We start from the raw sequence: 26,875 nt of genomic DNA, 5'->3' as shown, positions 1-26,875 counted from the left end.
AAAACCATTTTTTTTCATGCAGTATTCCTCTGTCTTCCAGGTCTTGAGTGGACACCATCTTGAGATCTGACAGTAAATCCAGCAGTGTCCTTCGGACAAATGAATCACAATCTTCTATAACGTTAGTTATCTGGACAAGCAAATGGACCTGTCTGTGTAGTTGTTGGCACAACTGGTATTGAAAACTATCCTACTACAGAGATGGACCATGCAGGTAACGACTAACTTTTTTTCTTAACAGGATGTCAATTTTTTTTAATAGTGCAGTTCAGCCTTCAGGACAGGAAAACCCTTCTGGCACAAATGAAGATAAAAATAAACCAGGATTTCTAAGATGTGAAGCACTGCCAGCACTCTGTAAATATATATATATAAAATAAATGTATTCAGTCCTGTACCAGTGATAAAAACAATATTGTCAGGCAGAGGAAACAGTGATGATTTCAAGATCCATTGAAGGTAGAGATGAATGCTGTATATGACTGGAAACCAGGGAATGACATATGCTGCTATACAGCAATCATCTTTAGTCATAGCAATTTACCTTTAAACCACATCATTCATTTACCACTCCATTCTTTCATTCAGCACTCTATTTCAGAATATTAGCAGTGGATTTATAGAAGTGGAAATTAATACTTTATAACATATGAAATCAGCGTAACATCCCAGTTTTGAAATGGAAGTAAGGATTCATCTATAACTCTAGCAGGGTGTGAGCAATTAGCTGCTAATAGTTGACAATTGAAGTGGGTGCAAAAAATTCAAGATGGTAACTGACGTGATTTTAAGTTCTGATCTTGTTCAACCTGTCCAAACTAGAAAACTCTGCACAAATACTTTTAGGAGCAGTAAACATTTCAAAGCACTTGATTGCAAGGTTCTTGATAAGAAAGATTACTATTGCTGTTGCTGATGCATGAAAGAGAATAAACTGAGCATAACGAAGCAAATATTCTAACAGGTACATTTACCTCCAAATTTCCTGGCTCATAGGAGTGTTTGGAATAATCTGATTATTCTTTCATGGAATGGAATTCATAGTCTAGGGACTCCAGCTAGAGAGAATTGTATCATGGAATTATACTATGTAGAAAACTCTATTGCAAGGGAATCTTTATATAGTCTAATTTTCTTTGATTACTTTCTAACATAGTAACTAATATTTTTACTTGGGGTTAACATTTTTATGCACATTTTCTGTTTATGTTTTTACTTTATGTCCATCACCATCACTTTCCTTACCAAGTTTATCAATACTAATGAGTTGTGTATCGAGAAATATAGATTTTCTTTCCATTGGCAAGACAAAACTTTGAATGCATCACTGATCTTGTAACTTTATTCAAATTCTCTTACTCTTTTCCCACCAAGCTTCAGCAGGCAGAGGAATTACATTTTAAATTGTACTTTGGGAATGCTACGGCAAAGTAGTAAGTTCCATAATGTGTGCTGAATGCAAGGATTGTGTTATCCAAAGCTCTTGTGGAAAGAAGTTCCATTGACCTGCAATTGTGCTTCTGCTTAGAACAAGAGCTTTGGGTTTTACATGTCAGTTCTGTGCGAGAAGATTCCTTTTCTCTCTGTTCACACCCCACACCTGACTCAAGGATGGATTTGACTGTACTGATTTAAAGGGGCTGTGTATGTCCTTTGTATGCAGACTCAATAGATACTGCTTGATATCCAAGTTATTTTGATTGTGGGTAGAAATTCCCACAGTGGTCTACATACATTAAAAAACTTGTGAAGTTTGTATATTTTATGTGGATACTGCATTGTCAAAAGTTGCACATTAAGGAGAAAAACAACAATGCTATATCAGATTACATCTTTGTGAAACAACAGTACACAATGTTAATAATTAGTTACATGTCAATTAGAAAAGGCAGATTTGTACTTTACATACATCTAGAGAGACATTAGAAAATGATGAATTGTACAGCAATGGAGCCATACAAAATATGGGCCAGATCCTGTTCTCATAGGAGTCAATGGCAAAACTCCCATTTACATGTGCAGGAGCATGTACTTAATCCGAGACATGTTCTTTATCATTATGTACAATGGCTTATATGCTTTAGTTACTCTCTCATAGCCCCATTAATGTTAATGGCGTAGCAGGGGGTGTGCTTGAGAACAAAATTTAGCCCAATGTGTTTTGTCTGTCATGAGTTTACAGCAAAATAAAACAAGAATAATTAATGTTACTAAATTGCGAGCACAGGACCCACACTTTCAAACCTGGATGCCTAAAGTTAAATGCCTAAATTTGTATTTAGGCACCTAAATAGAAGTGACCTAATTTGCAGTCATGTGAGCTGCAGGTGCTCAGACCTAAGACAAGGATTTAGGAGCCTAACTTTCAGACCCAGGTTTGAAAATTTTGGTCTGAAAACATTCTGGGGGCAAAAACAAAGAGCTCCCCCCTAAACAGAAGAGCCCCTAAAGGATCATGGGGTTATATATACATGCGGGTAAAAGAATGACATGTATTCACTCTTCTGTAGCTCATTTTAAAGTAGTGTGGAGTAAAGGTCAGTCAAATACAACGGGTGGAATCCTAGTCATACAGAAGTCAGTGTCAAAACTCCCATTGACTTTAATAGGGCCAGGATTTCACTCCGGGAATATAAAAGGTATTAAAAAACAGGGAGACATAGGAGTCAATCCTTCTCCCACTGATAGATGAACAGCTATTCCCAGGACATAGCTGGCACCTCACAGAGTCAGGCATCTAATAGATGTATTCCTTGCTAAAATTGTTCCATCTAGAACTTATCCTGAACAATTTGTCACAGTCCATGCTGTAAGCAAGGCCAATGCTTGTTCACTGCACAACTTGTGATAGTCTATACTATACAACAAGCTTGTATACTGTACATTCAGTGAATGAAAAAAACCTGGTAATTGAATAAGTAAAAGTCTAGTATTACTTTTGATATCAGTAGCTTTACCTTCCTCTGATACCTAATAAACTATTTCTGAGTGACCAAGTTCTATAGCAATTATCTTTTGCAAAATGTTTAGCATAATGTTAATACACCACTACAGCTACTGCAAAGTATTGTAAAATCATATTTTGCTCCCCTGTTAACATTATCTCTAAAAAATATCAATATGTAAAAGACTTCACCTGATAAGATCAGCTGCTCACCTTCACTTTTCCAATGTGACCAGTGTCCTTGATAGCTTGTAGCGAAGAAGAATATGACTCACTGGTGGGATTGCACTTGAGGATAGATAGATCTGGAGTCAGATTTAGGCTTCTGGATAATGATGACCCTTGTAGAAATAGCTCTTGACAGGTAATAGGATTACCATAAGGGAATTAGCAAATTCTGCTCATTAGACTGGGCCAATGAAATTGCAGGCTTGAGATGGATTTAAAGGTTTTAGTATATAGATATAATTGGGAAGGAAAAAACAACCCAGGCTAAAGAAGAGCTACAGATGGCAGTTTGATACTGCCATGATAGGTGTATTATAAATGTCTAATGCAGACATATTGATGATAGACACTGTATGGGGTACAATACCAACAGCTTCTATCACAACAATGATTAGGTTTCAAATAAGTTTGAATTATTATCTGAACCCTGTTCATAAATAAGATAAAACCATCTGCAGAAGTCATGCTATAGTAATACAGACCTAGATGTTAATTTTTAAAAAACTGAGAACTCCAAGTCTGAAAGAGAAATTTTACATTATGCAAAATGAAGTATCATCTCTTATGTGGTATAAATGAAAAGTGAAGTGTAAGAATAACTTTCACTGAAAATCTAGACTGTGGTACTTATTAAAGAGCAGGGACCTTACATGGTGCATGGGGGTGGATAGGAGGTATCCCAAAAAGACCCTCTTCCCACATGTGACCCACGTAAGGGTCAGCCACAATTGCAGACTTTGTGCTTAGGGGCTGTCTCTGTGTAACCTAAAGGGAGGAGGCAGGGCCATAGCTTATTCTCCGCTTCATACAGGCCACTGGGAGCTCAGTCCTCCCACAAGCTCCCTTGTGGTTCTGACCCCAATGCAGGGCTGTGCCTTAACAACATAGGCCACTAATGGGGTTTTTTGTGGCCATGACAGCCTCCAAAGCATGGGCGGATATTGGGGTGGGGAGAAAGCAGTGGCTTCTCCCTAAAGCACCCAGCTGTTGCGCCTGAATAAATGTTACCAAAGGCAGCAAGATGTGCTGCCTCCGTGTTTGCACTGGTGCCGCTAGCAGGGATTGGCACCCTGCACCGTGCAGCCTCCTCGGGAGCTCTGAGCAGCACCTCTGGAGATACGTGGGGCTGGTGTGCATGGCGCTGCAGGCGATTCTTATCAGTGGAGGTGGTTGCAGCGTTTGGTCTCTGGGGCACTCCACTAAGCAGCTCCCATGCTCCCACCTGGCCAGGGCACGGAGAGCCTGGGACTCTGCATGCATCTAGTGAGTTCCCAACCCACTTTCCCTGGGGCAGGCTCTCACTGAAGGGCCATGGGGAGCAGGGAGAGAGACAGATTTGTCAGAGCTGCCACCAGCAAGAGTTGTGAAGGCCACCAAAAATCTGTTGTGAAAACCCATTCCCTCATCTCATTTTTTATTGTGTAGTTCAGGAGATGGCATATTTAAAAACACTCTGGAGAAATCTAGATAGGTTTCTATTTAGCCAGAAAAAGTGGTTTCTTGAGGGCAAGTCACTACCATGTGTGCAGGGGCGGCTCTAGGCACCAGCAAAGCAAGCAGCTACTTGGGGCAGCCCATTTGCAAGGGCGGCAGTTAGCAGGGATTGAGCCTGGGAGCTGTAGTTCCTTGGTTAGCTCCCTACCTATAGAGCTAGCCCTGGAGTAGGGAAAGAACTACATTTCCCAGCATTCCCTTGGCCACTATCAACAGGAAAGGGAGGGGGAAGGGAGTATGGTAGCTGAAGCCTCATGCTGCAGCTTGCTGTGAATGGAGAGCTCACTGCTAGAGCGGGGTGGCACTGTGAATGGGGAACAAGTGTGCCCAAGGAGTAGAGGCTTTGCCCCAGATGTCCCCTTCAGAAGACATCCCCAGACTGGCTTAGGGATACTGGTGTGACCTCACCTTGCAGCCCCCAAAGAAGGAATAGGGTGGACTAAATGGACAGAGCCCCTCTCTATCTGACACCTAGTAAGGGAGGTACGTGGATCCCACTAGAATTTAAAATGAAAAGTAAGGGAGGGGAGGCTCTATTGGACCTGGGCAGCTTTAGATATAGTACCAGGCACTTAGGAGGATTTCTACTTCTGAGCCATGGAAGCAGAAATTGACTTTTCCTTTCCAGATTTAGTTAATATTCAGAAAGGGAATCTAGCACCTGCCTTCCAGATTTGAACACCTCAGAATTCAGGAGTGCTCAAGCTCAATTTGGGCAGCTGTTACTTCATTTCTCCCCAATCAAATATACTGATCCACTGTAACTTGCTTTAGAAAAAGTAGATAAAATTGAGCAAGAAATGCTTTCCAGTGGTTATTAGGACTGGAATTGCTATTTTCAACAGCCATTGCCTTTTTTTTTTAGTTGTTTAAAAGGAAGACAGTGATATTGCACTGGCAATTTCCCAATAGAAACAAAGAGTGGAACAAAAGAATAATAAAGGCACCTTGACTTTTCCTCATTTATGGAGGACAGTCTTATAATATGCATACAGATATCCTCCAATCACACAAGCTGAAAATTGTTCCACTTTACTCAGTTCTTTAACCATATGGGAACCAATCCTGTCTGTGTTCTGTGCACATCCAAAATTCCTGCTGAATGACCGGCCCTGGGTGCAAGTCACCAGTGACCTAGGGCTGGAGCAGAAGGAGGGTGCAGGTGGGGGAGGGGGAGGAAGAGCCCAGGGCTGGGGCGGCAGGGGGTGGGGGGAACAGGGGTGTCCAGAGCTGGTGCAGCACGGGGTGTGTGTGAGCCCAGGCCTGGGGTGTCAGGGGGTGCAGGTTGGGGGGGGGATAGCCCAGGGCAGGGGCGGCAGGGGTGTGTGGGAAGGGGGAGGCCCAGAGCTGGGGGTGCAGGTGTGGGGAGGGAGAGCCCAGGGCTGGGCTGGGGGCAGCCAAATTTTATTTTGCTTGAGGCAGCAAAAAACCTAGAGCTGGCCCTGCGTGTGTGAAATTAATTCATGGGCTGTCTCTTTTACAAAACATATTGTGGTATCCTGCTTTAAAAGTCCAAAACACTGGGACTAGATTTTAATGGGACTGGTACCTGGGTAAGGACTGCAATACCATGCCTTTTAGAAACACTATTGTAAGATGCAGCATTTTGAAGCATTACTGTAAAAGGCTTAACAGCTGTTTGTTTGTATGGGATTGCCTAAGGTGCGCATATGACTAGGGCAGGACCTAAAACTCTGCCTGTTTGGCTGTATGGTACTTCTGAATGTCACGTGCAGGGCATAAAGATGGTCCAACACAGTTTACCATGGTTTGCTGATGTCCATATCCATTGAGAACAGTGGGAGCTGTTCGGTGCTGAGCTTTTTGGAAAATCTGGTTGGTGTCTTATTTGGAGAATGCTTATGGAGTGCTTTGTAAATGTTGGTGGCTCCCTTTTTTCTCTTCTGTTCTCTCTACATGTACTTCACAAAACTGGGCAACAAAATGGTGGATGAAATTCAGCATTGCTAAGTGCAAAGTAATGCAGAAAAAATAATCCCAACTATAATATACAACGAAGGGTTCTAAATTAGTTGTTATCACCCAAGATAGAGATCTTGGAGTCACCATGGATAGTTCTCTGAAATGTGCAGCAGAGGTCAAAAAGGCTAACAGTACGTGAGGAACTATTAGGAAAGGAATAGAAAATAAGAAAGAAAACATCATAATGCCACTATATAAATTCATGGTGTGCCCAAACCTTGAATACTGTGTCCAGTTCTGGTTCATCTTAGAAAAGAGACAACTCAGAGGGAATATGCTAGAGGTCTATAAAATCATGAATGGCATGGAATAAGTGAATGGAGAAGAGTTATTTACCACTTCACATGATACAAACACTAGGGGTCACCTGAGGAAATCGATAGGCAGCGGATTTACCACAAATAGGAACGCACAACTAATGTATGGAATTCATTGCTCTGAGATGTCGTGATGGCCAAAAATAGAACTGGGTTCAAAAAAAGATCTGGATAAATTTATGGAGGACTAGTCCATCAATGACTACTAGCCAATCTGCTCAGGGATGCAACCCTATGCTTAGGACAACCCCAAACTTCTGATTACCAGAAGCCAGGAGTGGAAGACAGATCTGGATTGCTTCATAATTGCTTTGTTCTGTACACTCCCCCTGAAACTCTGATATGGGCCACTGTCAGAAGACAGGATACTGGGCAAGATGGACCATGCTCTGACCTAGTATGGCTGTTCTTATGTTCTTACCCTGACATAGAGGGGTGTTAATCACTATGTAATTTTACTAATGTCTGCCCAGATTAAAGTGACCCAAATAATTAATGCAAACTGAATTAGTTTTACAGTAAGATCAGTTTAATTCTATTGTTCCAGGTTAAATCTTTAGGCGTAGCACACCCAAACTACTACTTTGCAATGTCAGAATCCTTCTCTGACATTTGCAATTTCAGCCCCAGTCACTCCTGTGCTTTCCCTCACTGCTCTTCTTTCTCCTTCCTCTCTCTCTATTCCCAGTCTGTCCTCTTTTTCTTTAAAGGCACAGAGTCATAAAACATCACTCTGTGGCACTAACAACTATGTGTAGGCCCCAGCACAAACAACTGGTTTCCTCATCTCTTGCAGCAGTGGCTTCTGGTGACCCCAACATGCCACTCCACACTAAGTTTGAGGGCCCCCCCCAAGAATCATCCCACAGTCTGTGCTCTATATCTTGAAGTTGGTCCTGTGTGATAATGATGGACAGGAATCAGTTAAAATTGGGGAAGTCCTGTACAATTGTTCCACAGGCTAACCCCAGAGTACCAACGTTGAGTTAGTGGGACAAACTGGTTTAAACAATTTAAGCCCTCTGCCCACGTGGTGGTAAAATAATCCCTTAGAGGATGTTAATGTGTCTGGGGTTACAAGGAATTGCATGCTTTGTTAGCTAGTAGTGGTTAGGCTCAGTCTTAATGTACTTATTCCCCAAAGAGATATCATTGTAATTATTTTAGCATTGCATTACTTTCTTTGTGTGGGCTGTAGCATTGCATTATTTTGTTTGTATGGGTTGTAGTGTGGAAAATATCACCTGCTCTGGTTTCTTTGTAATTCTATCTGTTTTCAGGAAAATTCAGAAGTCCTGCAACCATGTCCTGTTGTTCCCTCCCAGATGCCCAGAAAGACTCCAGATGCTTCATTTATTCTACTTTTTTGGTGAGAGATTTTACTTCTGTGGGACAGTTATTGAACTTAAATGGAAGATCATATTAGGAAGCAGAGGAACAGAAACATTACTAGACCAGTTCCAAAGGCAAAAGCAAGACAAACAACACAGTAAATAAAGAGGCAGTTCTTCTACCTGATGAACTACTTTCAGCCTCTGTTCAATGCAACATACATATAGACACTTAATTTGGAGGACAAACACTTAATATTACTGAAGAATATGACTTCTCCCTTATTCCATAACATAAAAAAAATCACCCATATATTCATTCTGTTGTTGTTCCAAAATTATTACTGAATAGAAAGCCAGGCAATTTCTGGGCTGCTTAATAACCTTAATGTTGCAACTTTTTTTGAGCTCTGTCAAGCAGTCAGGTCTTAATCCATTTAATATGTGCTTTATTAATATGAGACAGCATGCTATTTTTTCAATCAAAATTAGAGCTGGGCAATTTTTTTCAGATAAATAGTTTATTTGCCAAAAAATGCAATTTCAGTCATTCTGAAATGATTTGCAAATTTTATCTGATTAGTTTCAGCCAGGGAAAATTTTCAGGTCCAGATTTAGAAAATGGCGTGCATCTCTCCCTTTAGTATAGGGCCTTTGCTTGAGGGACCGAGGGTGGAATCCCCATTGTGGAGGAGGAACTGGAACTCAGCACTTCCCCACTACAAGGGGACGGCCTTAACCCTCAAGCTACAAGTTATTTTCAGTCATGGCTGTTGAAACTGTTTCACATTGTATAAATTCTTAAATAGTCATTGGAGCATGAACTTGAACTCAGGTCTCCTGCCACATGCAGACAAGCCTCTTGGCCAGGAGGTTATAAGCTATTCTGTTCTTATGGTCTGCTCTTGAAGTTGCTGCACTTTGTATCAGTACTTAGTTATTCACTAGGCCGAAGAAAGCATCCAAGCACAAGAATGACTCTATAGCCTGACAATTAAGGCCCTTACAATCCTTTTGCTGACTCACAGAGATGCCACCCTGTGGTTTTCTGAAGCGGACCTGAAATTGATTTTTCCCATTTGTTGACAAATTATAAACATTTTCCGAACTGAACCAAATATTTTTCCTGATTTTCTGTTTTGCTGGCCAAACAGACAAACAAAAATTTCCAGCACTAATCAAAAAGTTGTGTGGCATTAAGTCAAGTGCCTTACACAAACTTAACTATACGACATCTACACTGTTACCTTTATCAACCAAATCAGTAACCTCATCAAAAAATGAAATCAGGTTGGTAAAACCATATGTTGTTTGCTATTAATTTTAATCCTCTCCAGGAATTCATTACCAATTGAATCCCAAAGCACCATTACACTTATCCAAATACATTTCTGCCTACAAAAGGAAATTGAAAGGAAAACTTTAACAGAGTAGAAATGTAGTTTCAAGGTGGCACACAGTAGATATGAGTTGATTTTTTATTTATCTGGGTTGTTTTTAACTTTCAAGGCTAAGCACATCTTCACTGCAATCACAGAGTGCAATTGCAGCTAGACATATCTGAGCTAGCTCAGGTACTAGCAGAGTGATGTTGTGACAACACAGGCTTCAGCATGGTGTAGCTGTCCTAGCAATTACCTTCCGTTCTGGGCCTGTTTGTACAGCTCATGCTGCTGCATCTCACCTTCTAGAGCAGACCTGGAAATGAAAGAGGTGGAGAAGACAGCGTAAAGAGAGGGCAGCCTGGGATTTTGGGAAGCGAGAAGCTGGTCCAGAACCTTGCCCTCTTCTTTCCCATTAGAGGGATCAGGACTGGTCAGGACCTTTCCTCTCCCCAAAGAATGACTAGGACCTCTGCCCCCACTCCCCTCTACTCCCACTAGAGGGACTTGGACTGTGAATTTGTAGTAACATCAGTCTATGGCTAAGTGGGGTGGGGCTGGACCCTCTGAGAACATCCCCCATGCCCCTTTGTTGCACCTCTGGTGTAGGGATCTGCCCACCCAGTTTGAGGATCAAGGCCTAACTAGGTTTTCAATGGCAATAAAAACAAGATTAGCTCAACCTGTGGTTAATTATTTTGGTCAAAACCAAAAGGGATTTGTGTACAACATCAGAAAACAACAAAATAAAACTTCAGGCTGGTTTTGTCAAGCAGAAGTTTGGGGGAAGGTAGTTGCAGCCCTTCTGAGTTTTATAGAACAGTGGTCCATGGAGCTTTTAAACAGATACTTCCCAATTTAAAACCATACTTTTTAAAAAGCAATTGTCTTCACTAGTATTACTAAAACACTTGAAGCTGGACACATTTTTAATATAAAATGTACTTGTTTTCATTTATACTGTTAATTTATTTTTTGATTTTTACTTATCTTGGGCAAGGGAAATAAGCTAGTTACTTTTACTTTGTGGTGTAATAATTAGTGCTGGTAATTGACTGAAAACTGCAGCCACAAAATGAGAAACTGGGCTAAGACCCTTTTAACACAGAAGCCATACACAACAGGAGCACCTTCTTTAGTAATTACTTACTTCATACTAACTCTCCTTAGGGAAGGATTGGCATCTTATAAGAACTTTTTTCCCCTGCATGCTTTTCTGTGGCTGGTCCTTTAAATTTGGCATAATGAAGCAGCTGTAGCCCTAAAGAGGCTATTTTGTAGGCTACAGCTCACTACCTCTTTGCTAGCTGGTAAGTACTCTTAATTCCTGCAGTGTTTTATCTAGTTTGACCTTTCTTATTACTAAGGAGACTGCAATATTTCTGATAAAGGACAGTCTTAATATCAATCAGTCTATTAATGTGTATGGCTAGCAATGTGGAGTATGCTTGGCACACTCACATTTCACAGAGAAATGCTTATTACAAGAACTGATCTCGGGCTGTGCTTTTTAATGGATGTTTTCCTTCTCATGATGAGATACTCACTACTTGTAAGAACACTTTGAAAACTGTAGCTGTCTATCTTTAGCCCAGATAGTCCTTTGTTTCAATAAGGGTGGATTGAAGCTTGTCAGAGAAGCTGACATTGAGCCAACCAGGAAAGTTCAGTCTGTTCTGGTCTTTGTCATTTGGATAAAAATGAGGAACAAACAGAACAAAGTTGCCTACATGTCTTATTCCACCACAGCACAGTGCTGCCTCAGATGGACAACTAGCTTTAGAAGTTTTGGTGGGCCTCTGAAGCAATTTCACTCAAGTTGATAGACTTCCCACAGTGGTGATGGTGGTACTGTAAACATCACCTGTCCTTCTGAGGAGTTCAGTAGCTCCTGTGGTAAAGAGGGGTGCAATTTACTGGCACACGCAAATCAAATGCACTAGTTTTTTTTTTTAACATCACTGCCTCTGAGTACTGCCAGTTCTTTTCAGACTGAAATACCACTGATTGTAATCAAACCCATTGCAGTGAGATACGCTGCTGCTGCTGCTAAAGTTTCCAAAATGCTGCTGAGCATGTTTGATTTTGATGGCTCTTGTCTTCAGATTTGAACAGATGATTATACAAAGTATATTTTTGTCTCCTAGGATGTGTATTAGCCATTATATGCTGTAATTTTACACATATAAACCTATTGTCTACAGAGGTCAGTGTTTGTCTTAAAAATGGACAATTCAGAAACACTGTAGTCATGTCAAGTATCAGAGGGGTAGCCGTGTTAGTCTGGTTCTGTAAAAGCAGCAAAGAATCCTGTGGCACCTTATAGACTAACAGACGTAGTTATGTAGTCATGTGACTCCCAAGGAGTGTAATGTACATTTCAGAATATTCTATTTGTTTTCATATCCCCTTTTGCTGACTTCTGAATCACAATTTTCTTATTTAAATTATGTTGATCAAATTTTCAAAGTTCTACAAAAGTGACTACACGAAAAATGTGGGACTTTGTTGTTGACAAATGATTTGGTTCTGATTTTTATGATCTTTAAAATACCAAACCTACCTTTTAATTTTGGAAAAGAAGACTCTAAAATTGGAATGCAGTGCATGGAATTCTTCTTGATCACCATACTTTTCTAAAGAGGAATGCAAAGTATTATGTTGTATAAGTAGTATAAATACCTATAGCATAAGTGCTTATAATACTATAGTGGATACAGCATTGGATTGGGACTCAGGGGGAAACCTGTATTCTAGTCCCAGCTCTGCCCCTGGATTGCTGGTCATATCACTGTGCCTCAGTTTCTCCATTTGTAAAACTGGGAGGGAATGATACTTGCTTCCGTTGTAAAGTTCTTTGATATCTACTGATGAAAGTGCTCTACAAGAGCTCACTACTATAAGTAGCGTAAATACTTGTCAGTGATTTTTGAAGATGCTTTAAGAAAATAAAATTCTTATACACTTGGCATTTGTTTTGACAATGTGCTTGATTTGATTGTCCCAGAAGTGGTATGAGCAATCACTCAAGGCTGTCAAGAAAAGAGAATATAAACTATATATATTCTAAGAGTCCCTCTCAAGTGTGTTTTAAATGATGTATGAAATAAATGATGGCTGGCCTGACCTGAACACAGTTTTAGTACTAAGAAATATGTTTTTTTTATTAAGGTTATTTCCAGTTATTCTTCTGCAGTAAGTGACATCAGAACCTTGTGGATTCCCGTCCTTCAAACCTCACCCAAATGGGTTTTTAAATCATCAGTCACTGATGTCTGTAGCAGTTCAGCTAATCGTCTAAAATGATTTTAAACTGAAATTTGAAGTGCATGTAGCACTCGGATGAAGCGCTACATTCAGGGGTGAAAGTAACTTACAGGACTTACCGGTACTGCTGGAGTCCTGAGAGGGCCTGGCCTCATCCGGAGGGGGCATGGTCTCATCTGGAAGAGGCGTGGCCTCTCAAGTTTTAAAGGCTCTGGGGCACCAGCTGTGGCTGGGAGACCCAAGACCTTTAAATCAACCAGAGGCTTCCAGCTGAAGAGGTGGCTGGGAGCCCCCCATGGCTCAGGGGCAAATAAAGGGCCTGGGGCTCCAGCCGCCGGGGGGAACCCCGAGCTTTGCGGGGCTGGGGCAGAGATTTAAAGGGCCCAGAGCTCCTGCCGCTGAGGGGAGCCTTGAGCCCTTTAAATCCTGGCCCCAGCCCGGCCGCCAGAGCCACGGCTGGGATTCAAAGGGCTCTGGGCTGCCGGCAGCCGCGGGGAGCTTTGAGCCCTTTAAATCCCAGCTGCCGCCGGGATTCAAAGGGCTCTGGGCTGCCCGCAGCCGCGGGGAGCTTTGAGCCCATTAAATCCCGGCCCCTGCCCAGCCACCAGAGCCACGGCCGGGATTTAAAGGGCTCTGGGTTGCCCACAGTGGCGGGAGCTCTGAGCCCTTTAAATCCCAGCCCCAGTTCGGCCGCCGGAGCCGCGACTGAGATTCAAAGGGCTCTAGGCTGCCTGCAGCTGCGGGCAGCCCAGAGCCCTTTCAGTCCCCACTGCGGAAGCCGGTGCAGTTCAGCACGGCGTACTGGCTCTTGCCGGTACGCCAGAATGGACCGGACTGGCTTACTTTGACCTCTGGCTACATTATCAGTTCTGGAAACTGAAGCCATCTGGTTAACACAACGGCAATAGCTCACTCAAACATGGTGTTTGGCATCATTCTATGCAGCATAGCTGGTTACAGTGTAGTGTGAGATGTCATGCTGAAGGGTTAAACCCCTGAAAATAGGGTATGTCCATACTGCAATTAAACATACGAAGCTGGCCCAGGCCCACTGAAATGGTGTCATAGGGCTCAGGCTGTGGGGCTGTAAAATTTGGTGTAGAATCTACACTGTAGACAATTGAGCTCAGATTGGAGCCTGGGCTCAGATTGGAGCCTAAGCTCTGGGACCCTGGGCTCCAGCCCAAGCGTGAATGTCTACATTGCAATTTTATGGCCCCGTAGCCCAAGCTCTGAAAGCCTGAGTCAGCTGACATGGGCCAATTGCGGGTGTTTAATTGCAGTGTAGACATACTCCATAACGGTTGGCTTCTGCCCTGGGACAACTCTGAAGTTATTGGCCCAAGGTCTGTTGATAAAATGAAAACTTTTCCAGTAATATCTGAATGGGCATTGGGAGTTGGCTGAATCCCGCCCAAAAATATTCATGAAAATTTTAAAATAAAAGCTGTGAACTTGCTTTGATGATATTTTCATTAATTTCCTCTGGTCATTCTATGAATGACTATTGTTCCATAAGAATGTTTGCAGAAAGCAGAGTGCACTAAATGCTTTTGGAGAAGTATTAGTGGGAAAGTTCACACCAGAAGTGCTTGTGCAGCCATCTCTATATCTTTTATTTCCCTCCTTTATTTATAGATGTTTGAGCATTCCAATCAGATAACAGGAATGAAATGTGATTTAAGTGACCAGTCACAGAGCACTAAATGAATAGTTAATAGGCAAAGAAATAGTGGACATGAAAGATCGCAAACCATCCATAGGATGAAATATGTTCACATAAAATAGTCAAATGATTTAAAATAATAAATAAATCAATGAAAAACAAAGTCTACTAAACATTTTCACAAACAGAAAAAATAGTAAAAACATTTTTTCCTGTGAATAGTTGACCCTTGTAAATCTTTTGCAATAATATGTGCACAGGGGAGATTTAGATAAGTTTTGATGTCTGGACATATGGCACATCATTCATTTCAATTTTTTTTTCACTCAGCTTTATTAGTTGTAAGGGGGCACTCTTATTAAGATATATTGCTTTTTTTTCTTAATTTGTTACATAGTCTTCTACTGACCTCTGTAACTGGTAGCAAGTCTATGGTTCACTTTGGTCCTCACATAAACTGGCATCAGGTTATTTCCTGACAGTGGGCAAGAGTGAAGCCCAGTAACCTTTATGACACAATCATAGTCTCTACAGTTTCCAAGAATTAAAAATCACTGCCCTTCACATGAACAATGAGGAAGTGTTGTCTAGCAGTTAGATCAGAGAACTAGGAATTAGATTCCTAAATCTACTCTGACCTCTGCTAGTGATTTACTGTATCCACTTGGCCAAAGCAGTCATCATCTCTGTCCCTAACTTTATTCATCCTCAGATAGCAGGCACTTAGATATTATGGTGATGGATGCATCATAAACAGGTTAGATAGGTGTATTATGAGGCTTAATATCTGTAAAATGCTTTGAGATCCTTGAATAAAGTACAGGGGACAGTTTTATTGTTGGACCAAAGATGCTGGCAATGCAGCTAGATTGATACAATTTTCATTAATCTCCCAAGTGCTATCAGCCTAGCATTTACAGTATATACACCATAAGCTAGATTTAAACATGAATTACCAAAGCCAGCTGCGCAATTGTGAGTGAGAAAAAAATACTTCCTTTTAGGGGAAAAAGGTTCTTTTTGAAACTGAGTTAGCTGAGTAACTAGCTTCACTGTATCATGATTCAGAAGCCTGCTGGTAACTATTTACACCTTTTTTCATCATGTATACAGAGACTAGGTGGGATTTCAAGCAGGGCTGGGTGAAGAGTTCAGAAGCAAATCCGAACCAGTTCTTTCTGAACCTTCTCAGCAGAACTCAAACAATGCAGGGAGTTTTCAGTAGACTTTAAAATCATGATGTACACATAGATTTATTACATTGATTGTTATAATTGTAGGTGCTGAATGGATGAATGAGCACAGGATGATATGGTCCCCAGCCCAAAGATCTCACAAAGAAAGAATAATTATATTAAGGAAAGAACAATTAAATCAAAAGTGGTAACTTGTAAAGGGGATGTAATGCAATGTGGGTTTACCAAAGGTAGTTCCTGCCAGTCTAACCTGTGCATTAGATCTAATATACTTGGACTTCAGTAAAGCATTTGACACCATGCCATAGTTCAGTTAAGGAAGATGAGGATCAGTACAAGAATTGTAAGGTGGATAAGAAACTAGCTAAAGGAGAGAAGGCAAAGGGTTGTGCTGAAAGGTGAATTATCAGTCTGAAGGGAGGTTACCAGTGGAGTTACTCAAAGATCGGTCTTGGGACCAATCTTATTCAGTGTTTTTATTAATGACCTGGGCCCAAAAAGTAGGAATGTGTGCTAATGAAATTTGCTGATAATGCAAAGTTGGGAGGCATCGTCAATTCAGAGAAGGATCAGAACATTATACAGAAAGATCTGGACCATCTTGAAGATTGGGGTGACAGAAATGAGATGAAATTCAATAGCACACAGTGCAAGGTCTTGCACTTAGGGTCTAGTTATACACATTTCTGCTACAATCTGGAGGCTCATCAGTTGGAAGTGACAGAGGAGGGGAGAGACCTGAGGGCGTGGGTTGGTCACAGGATGACTGAGCCACCAAAGCCATGTGGTGGTTAAAAAGGCAAATGTGACCAGAGGATATATGAGGAGAGGCATTTCCAGTAGATATAGAGAAATATTAACACCATTGTACATGGCACTGGGATTATTATGTACAATTCTGGTCACCAATGTTAAAAAAGATGAATTCTAACTTGAACAGGTGCAGAGAAGAGCCACTAGGATGATCAGGGGAATAGTGGGCTCATCTTATGAGAGGAGATAGGAAGAACTTGGCTTGTTTAGTCTAACAAAAAGGTGGAGAGGGGATATGGTTGCTTTAAATACATTTTTGGGGGGAATAAACACCAGGGAGGGAGATGAGCTATTTAAATTAAAGGATAATGTTGGCACAATAACAAATATTACGTACACTGGACACGAACAAATTCAGGTTAGAAATTAAAAGAAGGTTTCTATCCATCAGAGGGCTGAGGTTCTGGAACAGCTTCCCAATAAGAGTCGTTGAGGCAAACAACTTAATTAGTTTTAAGAGAGATCTGGAAAAATGTATGAGTGCAGTTGTATGATGGGGCTGCTTGTGATGGCAAAGGGCAGGGCTCAACAGCCCTGGGCTCACTTCTGGTTTATGTTTTATGTTCCTAAAAGCTCGTGCTTCAGGGTTTCAGCCGACCACCTGCAGGGGTCAGGACAGGATGTTTCCTCCCCAATATATTCTGTTTGTTCATTTTGGTTTTTTTTCCCTCCTTCCTCTGAAGCATCAGGGATGGCCCTGGCTAGAGATGGGATATCGGATGGGAAGGGCCAGGGCTCTGAGGTGACTCCGAGCATTCTCTTTCTCAGGTGTTGGTTCTTGCTCACATGCTCAGGGTTTAACTGACCGCACTATGTGGGGTCGGGAAGGAACTATGCCTCAGGTCAGATTGGCAGCGGCTTTGGAGGATTTTTGCCTTCATCTGCAGCAGGTCATTTGCCAGGATTATCTAGGTATATCTTGCTTAATCATTTCCCTGCCACTGGGGTGAGGGGGGATGGGGAGAAGGGGGATGGGACTCAGGCACTAGTGCACTTCAGTCCTTCTGTGGTCCATACTATCTAGTCTCCTGTGAGCTGTAATGTTTTGGTCTAGTTTCAGTTGTTGGGTTTAGTGTGTGAGAGTTGGATGATATTGGCAGCCTGTGATATGCAGGAGATCAGACTAGATGATCTGGGAGTCCCTTTTGGCCTTAAACTCTATGACAAGTAACTGGAAACAAGACAGCAGTGAGTGTAGCAAATAATAGGTAGGAAGGGATGATGAGAATAATATGATTATGTGGTTGCACAGGTTGGTTGTGTGCACAGCTTGGTTTCAGATCATTTGAGAACTTTTTTTCTTTTGCAAATAATGAATAAAATTAACTACCTGTGATTGCTGCACCACATAGCTATCACTGGGTTGGCTGATGTCTCTAAGGTGTCACAACAGAAATGGATCTTACAGATTGATTCAGAGAGAGTCATGTCTGTTGTAATAATTGTCCAATTTTAAGTATTGTCTTCAGTTACCAGACATCTTTGAGATTTTCTTATCTGCTGTATTTTCTAATCAGCTCATTCATGCTGATTCTTGGATTTTGCATGAATGATGCTCTTTACAGATTGATTTTTAATGATTGGGCATTATAGACAGTGGAAAAAAAGTGGCTGAGGAAAAAAAGTATAAATGACTGAGGTTTAGATACAGACATTAAAGGGATAGTTATGCATAGCTAATGATTTAGTGGTGTATGTCATAATGTGATTCAGATCCAAGTCTGCTAGGAGGATTTTGAACGCAAATGGGAAAAAACTGGCAATACACACAGCTATCTTTAAATATATAATCACAGACTCATTTCCAGAGGAAGGAAATCCTAATGGGTCAACAAGTCTATCCCCTTGTATCATGGAATGTTTTCATATCCTTAAGTCGCTGCTTTTCAAAACACAAAATACCATGAGGTTCTCCCACCCTGAAAACACAGGAGAAGTAGCACACAGGGGAAGCAGCAAACTCTTTGGAGCTGGGACAATTTCTTCATACCTAACTTTAAAATATAGCTGCTTTTTAAAAGAAAATTCAAGGACTTCTTTTAGTTTTTTCTCAAACTTTTTCAGTTTGGGGATTTCTGTTTCTTTTCAACAAAGTCTTGGGCACATCACAATCTGTGTTCAGGGCTTGCCTATGCTTTGCATCAATATGCACGAGGTGGGGTGTAAATTCTAGTGCACACCAGCATGTCACGCACTAACTGGCTGTGGGGACTCTGCTGTACACACTAAAAGTTCCCTAGGGTCCTTTGATGTCAATGTTCACTAACAAAATTTAGTGTGTGCCAGTGGGGGCCATGTGACCACTTAGTGCATGACATGCTTGTACACTAGAATTTACACCCTACTTGGTGCGCACTAATGCACTGTGTACAGAAGCCCTCTCTTTCCCCATCTGTACAATGGGGATGACAGTATAGTATTTACCTATCTTACTGGTGTTGAAGCTAAAATTCATTGTTTAAGATGAGCCATGGGGTCTTTGGATGGAAGTTGTTGTATAAATGCAAAATGTTTGTGTCCTGTACAAGACTCAAGAGGGACAGTCAGGATCCACAGACAAGCATGCTGCTTGTCTGAGCCAAAAAGGTGCAATAGCTGAGATAAACCTGTCATAGAAGTGGGTTCCTTTCTTCATGTTGTATGTGTCTTGCAAAGGATACAGTCCATTTTTGTCAGCAAAGCAGATTAAAAAAAATAGGGCAAGAAGTACTTTATGGTATCGACAAAATAAATATGAAAATAAAGGACAAGACTCCCAGCTAGTGTAAATTGGTGTAGCTCGCCAACTTAGACCAGCTGAGAATGTGGCTGTAATGACATGGCCAGCCCCTTTTAAAGGCCAGGTGGCTTGGGGGCCAATCAGCCCTGTTCTGCTACACCCGTGCTAAGTAGTGGTAGTGGACTTGAGAAGAGATAAGCCCAGCAGTTAAAGGTTGACTGAGGAGGACAGTGGACAGAATGCTCCTACCTGGTTGAGGGCCAGGAGCTGTCTGAGGACTAAGGCTGGGATGAAGATTAATTTGTTTTGTATTTTTTGGTTATCCACGGACTCTGTTGCCATGGAAGAGGCTGAACTCTTTAAAGTGGGTTGGCCAGAAAGCTGAGTCATATGTATGGTTGGAGTAGGTCAAAGAGCTTGGTGGGGAAGCTGAGGTAGAATGGCTGCAATGCCACAGTATACCCTGATGGGGGTGCTCTAAGATGGTGAGTTTTGTATAGTGGCCTAATGTTTTTCACTGAAAAGTTATTTCTGAGCCCTATTCTGGTGGCAGCCATCTAAAAAGTGACTTTGCTTGTGACTCCTTCAGTATGAGAACTCAGTCTCTAAGACTGTGTAAACTCTTTCCCGTGTTGTTTTTAGGATGGTTTTAATATGAGGAGAAAGAATTTTGTTGTGAAAACACTAAGCATAGCAGAACAGGAATCTTTCTATATAAATGATTAAACCTGAAGCCACATGAGAAAGGGATAAAAGCTTTCGCTGCGGCATTAGATTGAATTTCTCATCAATTCAGTTCACAACTGAATTTCAAGTCTTCTGACTTTGAATCAAGAACATTGCTTATGAAATAGCAGTGTTGTATTGTATAATAGGATCCTAACAGCCATACAATGTTCTAAATTATCACTAGGATTACATGAGTCAATCATTTTAATCTTAGCAATTAGTTAAATTACTGAGTAATATTATCAATGCCAATACTAATCCCTTGGTCATAATTATAGGGTGGTATTAAAATAAGACTTTTTCCCAGAGGAAGAACATTCTATATTTAGACTTTGATTCTGCAGTCAATCTACTAGCATAGACACCCCTGAACCTAGAATGAAGCCCATTGTATCAAATGAGTCTTTATGCAGATGCAGGGGGCCAGTGCTACTAGATTCTACTGCAGGACTGGGGACCTAAAAACTAGACATGGCTCAACAGGTGATGTTAGCAAACAATAGGGAGGGGTGGAAATAGGAGAAAGGAAGGACCAGTGAACAATAAAAGATAGTACGGTTACTCTAGGTTTGTCAGGTGAATGTCATCTCGACGTTCACAGTATAAACACAAGCTTTACATAATTCTCTCATTTCTTTATATTCCTTTTTTCTCCTCCCACAAGCTCATTTGTATCTAAATTCCCATCCTTCCCCAGCCACTGACCACCTCCTATTTTTATATGTTTATACAATTTTGTTACATTTTAATATTTCATTTTTTTGAAAACATTGTTTCAGCAAATGATTTTCTTTGTAGTTAAAGGCCCTAAATTTCTTCTTCTGTTTTCCCTCCAACTCACTTTTCCCCTCCACCTATGGTGGCAGCCAGACAATATTCTAGGGTTCTTATTTTCCTTCCCAAGTCTACATCTGTGCAGCTCATGGTAGAGTGACATGAAAGCATGAAGGCATGATAGCGCATCTCTGGCAGCAGACCTGAGTGTCTCTGCTTAACCATGGCTCAGGCTTTACCTCTGGAGTTATGGTGCCTGGGCTGGGACTTGGGATGGTGGGGCTACATACAACTCTCCCTGCACTCCTCACAGTACTAGTTAGTCATTAGTCCAGGGACTGGCATGTGGGGGTGTGTGGGGAGGAGGAGAGGTGGAAGATAGTCCTCAGGCTAACCTACTTCCTCTCTAGTATTGCTGTGTCTCCAGCAGAGGCCTCTTGCATTCTTCTAAGGCTGAGGCTGAGGGTGATGGCTGGGCTGCGGTGGTTCCTGTCTATCTGGATTTGGGGCCCTGGAAACATTCTCTGCTGTGCAATTGAGGCCCAGGAAAATGGGGTGGTGAACCTAGCACAACCCTCTGCTACTGCAGCAGCATCTCCAGCCTATAAAACGAATTTTCTCTCTTGAGAAAGACCTTTCATTTTAGTCATTGCAGTATAAATCAATTTCTTTCTTAGAGCAAAAGTGCTTGTGCTCTTTTCTAATGTGGATCACATCTTATTTTTACACTTTTCAGTTTGTCCTGTATCGTTACTTATAACTAAGGCTAAGATTTTGTCATGGTTATTTGTAGTAAAGTCATGGACAGGTCACAGGCAATAAGCAAAAATTCATGGAATCCGTGACCTGTCTGTGACTTTTGCTGCTGTGGCTCCATGGTTTCCCCCACCACCATGGTGGCTGGGAGCTGTGGGGTTCCCACTCTGCCCGTGGCAGCTGGAAGCTGGCGGCGGGGGGGGGGGGTGCTCTCCATCCATGATGTCTGGGAACTGCAGGCTCACTGCATTTCCCAAAGAGAGAACAGGACACCCACAGATGATCGCCCAAGGTGCCCCTGTCCCCATCCTTCCTGAACCCTGAGGAGGCCCCCTGAGGAGGCTGTCACCTGTTGCTGGAACCTTGCAGGGGGCTCCATGAGGAGGCTGTTGCCTGTCGCTGGAACCATGATGGGACCCTGCTGGCTGCCAGCCCCAGTTCCTCGGCCCCTGAGGCTGAAGCAGAGAATGTCACTGAGGTCTCTTGAAGTCACGGATTCCGTGAGTTCCATGACCTCTGTGACATAAACGTAACCTTGCTTATAATAAAATGGCATAAGGGTGTCCGGTTCTTAGCAAGCATTCTCTGAGTCATCTAACCCCACTGAAGATATTTCAGGACTTCTTCCAAAACAAAAACTATGATAAACCGCCATCTGGTATTGGAATAAATGAACCATTACCGTGTTCCAATGTTTTAATTGTGAACCCTCTCCAGCAGTGTGTTTTGGTTTCTACTTGTTTTCTTGCTGTGGTAGGGAGAGATTAAAGAAGTGGAATTGGTTATCATCTCCAGTTGCAAGGTTTTTAGTATATACACTTACATTTCAGCAGGTTATTTCAATATAAATATTTAAAGGATAAGAAAAACTTCCCAAACTGATTGTATGGCTATTTTCAAAGAAGCCACTTCACAACTCGCGGAACTTCTGTGTAATGAAAGCTCCCAGCTGTGAAGCGTTGGAGTACAGCATGCTATCAAAAGATAATTGCTAGGCAAAATAATCAAATGGACTAGTGCCATGTCTGCTGTTCTGTCTTTGTTAGATTGCTGCATGGCTCGGCAGAAATCTTCTAAACCACTCTCTCCCCTCCCTGCTCTCCAAAATGTCAAATGTTGGACATACTTTTCTTTGGGATTTTCTTGTACCGCATGCACTGACCTTTATTTTAAAGAGTGAGTGCAGAGAGCATCTCATTGTACAGTCATGTCTACGTGGCTTGTCTGTCTCCAAATGATGTATCATTCTGCAGTTACTAATTGAAGATGTGTGGACTAACAAAAGAGCAGGCCACGTTGGCACAATATTCCTCCTTGCAGCTTTTGTGTCTAGCAGGGATTTTAACTTGTTTGAACTATTGCAAACCCTGTGCAGACAGTAAGACTTCCAGTTTTAGAGAGAAGCCCCTTCTAATTTTTCCATAATGCTTATGTATGAATGTTGAACAACCAGGGGCAGCTCTAGATATTTCACTGCCCCAAGCATGGCGTCATGTCGCGGGGGACGCTCTGCCGCTTGCCGGTCCTGCGGCTCCGGTGGACCTCCCGCAGGCGTGCCTGCGGAGGATCCTCTGGTCCCGTGGCTTCGCTGGAGCCACGGGACCAGCGGACCCTCCGCAGGCATGCCGCCGAAGGCTGGCTGCCTGCTGCCCTCCCGGCGACCGGCAGAGCGCCCTCCGCGGCATGCAGCCCCAAGCACGCGCTTGGCGTGCTGAGGCCTGGAGCCGCCCCTGTGAACAATACAAAGAAGCACCATGTAATATATTGAGTAAAATTCTTTGATGTGGCTCTCTAGTTGTAAATGGGGTCACCTCCAATAAAGACACTCTTCTCTCTGCTAGTTAAGAAAAGTGGAGTCATTATATTAGCTTTGAAATTCAATATATGGAAAATAACAATGTCTATTTCTACGTTTGTCTGTACTTGCTAACCTACTATGACTTTGGTCTGTGAAATAAGAGAAACATTTAAATGCTTTGAAAACCTAACGGTTACACCTTTTTCTTTTTGCCTAGCATGAGTACTCTTCTAGCTCTATTCTTTAGTTAGCTTTTTAGACTGGGAGTCAGATTCTCAGATTTGTAAATTAACATAGCTTCAATGAAGTCAAGACAGCTATGACAATTTATCCCAACTGATAATCTAGCCCTGAATAGCTAAATGATTTCCTGAATAAATACTATGAACATTTGAGCACTTAGTTTAAGAAGACAACTTTTCCCTCTTATAATCGGACATCTTGAGTTCTTGTATATTAAAATCAGAGAGTTGCAATTGTTTTTGGAGGAAAAATGTGTGCTGATCCTTGACCCCTGTTTTAATTTGCTCCAGGACTTGCTTGTTCGATATGTGAACTGTGCAGCATCATTCTGTGTTGACTTTTTTTTTTAATTGTCTGGTTTATTGCCTATGGCTTGTTTAATTGTTTTTGGCAAAGAAGCATTTGATTGTTTGGGATTAAGGGCTTCCGCCTTCTTTGTTGTGCCGTTACACAAGCAATGGTAAGAGCAGGCAAAGAGAGGCTTAGGGGTAGACATAGGGCTTAGGGATCCTGCAGGGTAGAATTTCATTATAGTGTGCCAGCCATGTACACTATGGCTATGGCTACATTAGCACTTCAAAGCGCTGCCGCGGCAATGCTCCCGCGGCAGCGCTTTGAAGCGCTAAGTGTAGTCAAAGCGCCAGCGCTGGGAGAGAGCTCTCCCAGCGCTGTCCGTACTCCACCTCCCTGTGGGGAATAACGTACAGCGCTGGGAGCCGCGCTCCCAGCGCTGGGGCTTTGACTACACTGGCGCTTTGTAGCGCCGCAATTTGCAGCGCTGGAGAGGGTGTTTTTTCACACCCTGCTGCAGCGCTGCAAATTTGCAAGTGTAGCCATACCCTAAGTCTTCAAAGGTTCTGATGTATGGTTTAAATGGAGCATCTGGCCCTCTAAACTGTTAGTGTGCATGTTAACATATGCAACACGTAGCCAGAAACTGCAGAAGCAGGGAAAACTCCTTCTGGCAGCATGTCCCATGTGCTGATTTCATAGCTGTGTACCTGCTACTTTCCCCCTCCAGGCAGTGCTGGATTGGACCCTAGATCTCCACAGCAAGTTAACAATTGAAACCATCCATTGGTTACACAGAAGAATCAACTGTTCTGCTGTTCATATGTGCTTCATGATCTGGCAATTGAAAGAGAACAGAACAACATGTCAGGATATGAATGTCATTTCATCTTAGTCCGTTCAGCACAATCTGGTTAATTGAAGTGACATCTGGTCAGATTCGATCTTTTAGGGTGCATTTCACTATGGACATTTCATCTTGTCCTATCCCAATTATTATACCCGGGCCTTGAGTTTGAGAGATTGTATCATCAGACACCTATGTAAAATATTAATGGGCTTATTGGCAATATGTATCTTTAAAAAATCTACTTTTATCATACAAAGCCATTTTGGGGGATTATAACAGTGGGGGAGATGTTAAATTTGCATTTAGTTTAGTTTTTGATAACTTTAACAGCCAAGCTGATTTTTTTTTAGCACAATTATAAATCCTGACTTTTTTTTTTAATGGAAAAAAACAGTCCTAGTGCTCAAATTTCAATGTGGACCATGCATCTGACTAAATGGGTATTCGCCCATGAAAGCTTATGCTCCAATACTTCTGTTAGTCTATAAGGTGCCACAAGACTCTTTGTCGCTTTTTACAGATCCAGACTAACACAGCTACCTCTCTGAATGTGGATCATTGTTTGTCTAGTGGTTAGAACAGGGGAATGGATTTCCAGGTACACAGATTATGTTTCTGGCTCTGTCATTGCCTTATGGTGTCACTCATCCTTGCTGCACTTCTGTTTTAACTATCAGTAAAATGGGGATAATACTTACTTCCCTCATACTTTGTGTGAGGCTTAATTAACTTTCATTTTAAATGCAACCTTTTGTATACCCAGTGGTCATGGTTATATTGTGGTTATATAGATAGTTTGATTACTTAAAAAAAAAGGTATAAAATATCTTACATTTGTACACTTTTAGTGATGAAAATTGAAATAAATTTGGAAGTTCGTCATAAATTTACAGTTTTCTGAATGCAAAGATTAGCTTCTGCTACTTGTAATATATGATTTAGGGTTTTTTTAATCTTAAAGTTGATTGGATCTATGTGTTCTACTAGAGTTTACTGATAGACACAGTTCATTTAAGGGTATAAGCAACTGAAAAAGGCAACATCCTACACTTTTCAATTAACACCTGAAGAACTCCAGAGTATATAGGTACGTTGGACTGCATGACATTTTGTTGTTGTTATGTAGAAGTAAAAATCCTAAGGCCATCCTGGATCCTTTAAAGGACAAGTCCCCTCCTCATTCTGAATTTGGCGCCTTTTTATGTTTAGGCGGGAAAAGATGGTTACAGTCATCAGCTAATCTGCCCAGTAACCCTGTGCCTATATAAGGGTGGTGCTCAGCTTAGATCAGCACTCCCGCCAGAATGGCAGAGTCTTGTTGCTGTCTGAGGCAGAGCAAGTGGCTGAGGGTTAATAGGGTAGGCCATTCACCCCACAAGGGACATCTTAAAGAGGGAATATACTTACCTACATGCACCTAATCCATCTCTTATAGTGATCGCTTGTCCCACGCACGATGACGCAGGTAAAGGGAGGGGGAGGGACTTAATTACCTGAATACTCTCATGTTACCTATGAAGGTGCTCATCTGGTTCTGTCTTGAGGTCCTGTCTCCATCTGAGGGATCCGGCCATCCTATCGTACTGCATCTATCTTGAAGAGGAGAAGACACCATCAAATCAAACTGCCAGGGATGGTAGTATCATTGTTGTTTTGATCCCCATATATAGATCCCTATTGATATAGCCTGCCTTGTTTTAGTATCTGTCTCACCTTGTTACCTGGGGAGTCCTTGCCACCCCATTAATAAATGTTGTTGTACCTTTATCCTTTCTGAGTCATATCTGGGAGCACAAACCCCCGGTGATAGATATGGGAAGGGAGGCGAACCAGAGACTGAAACTCCTGACCTCTTGTTTTGGTTAACAGTTACAATTACATGTTTTTCCTAGCTAAGATACAGTAATGTTGCATCTTGCTTTCAAGAGCCCTGGAATATCTGTGGAGCAAATATTATAGACTCAATTCACTTTTTAAGGGTGCATCTGTTGAGGAAAGCTAAAAAATTCACAGCTAGCCTAGGCTTATAGCATGAAAAGCTTGTCTAGATAGTTATAATGCTAGACTATGTTCTGAGGTACAGGTCAAATTCAG

The 26,875-nt window shown here is 41.9% G+C and overlaps 1 protein-coding gene and 2 long non-coding RNA genes across 4 annotated transcripts in view; 1 reads left to right on the top strand and 2 right to left on the bottom strand.

The window, feature by feature from the left end:
* The window catches only part of PDC (phosducin), a 32,198-nt gene extending 27,490 nt beyond the window's left edge, over window positions 1-4,708 (bottom strand). The window contains exons 1-2 of one of the 2 annotated variants that reach the window (XM_045028328.1): window positions 4,691-4,708; window positions 3,137-3,232 (exon numbers count right to left, since the gene is read on the bottom strand). The gene's annotated coding sequence lies outside the window, so the exon portion shown is untranslated. Of the gene's footprint in view, window positions 1-3,136; window positions 3,233-4,690 lie in introns of those variants that run through there. The other variant, XM_045028329.1, reaches the window with a different exon arrangement.
* Window positions 4,709-5,018: 310 nt separating this feature from the next.
* Window positions 5,019-26,484, top strand: LOC123376706. The gene is made up of 3 exons (XR_006581904.1): window positions 5,019-5,149; window positions 8,247-8,335; window positions 26,326-26,484. It is a non-coding gene; the product is annotated as an uncharacterized LOC123376706 (long non-coding RNA).
* Window positions 9,613-22,084, bottom strand: LOC123376705. The gene is made up of 3 exons (XR_006581903.1): window positions 21,949-22,084; window positions 12,243-12,315; window positions 9,613-9,995 (listed from the first exon to the last, which is right to left on the bottom strand). It is a non-coding gene; the product is annotated as an uncharacterized LOC123376705 (long non-coding RNA).
* Window positions 26,485-26,875: the final 391 nt, after the last annotated feature.

This window comes from Mauremys mutica, chromosome 8 (assembly GCF_020497125.1).
Source record: "Mauremys mutica isolate MM-2020 ecotype Southern chromosome 8, ASM2049712v1, whole genome shotgun sequence".
In the NCBI taxonomy this organism is placed as follows: Eukaryota; Metazoa; Chordata; order Testudines; family Geoemydidae; genus Mauremys; species Mauremys mutica.
The sequence above is the reverse complement of the archived record's forward strand: the minus strand, read 5'-3'. Positions and strand labels throughout refer to the sequence as shown.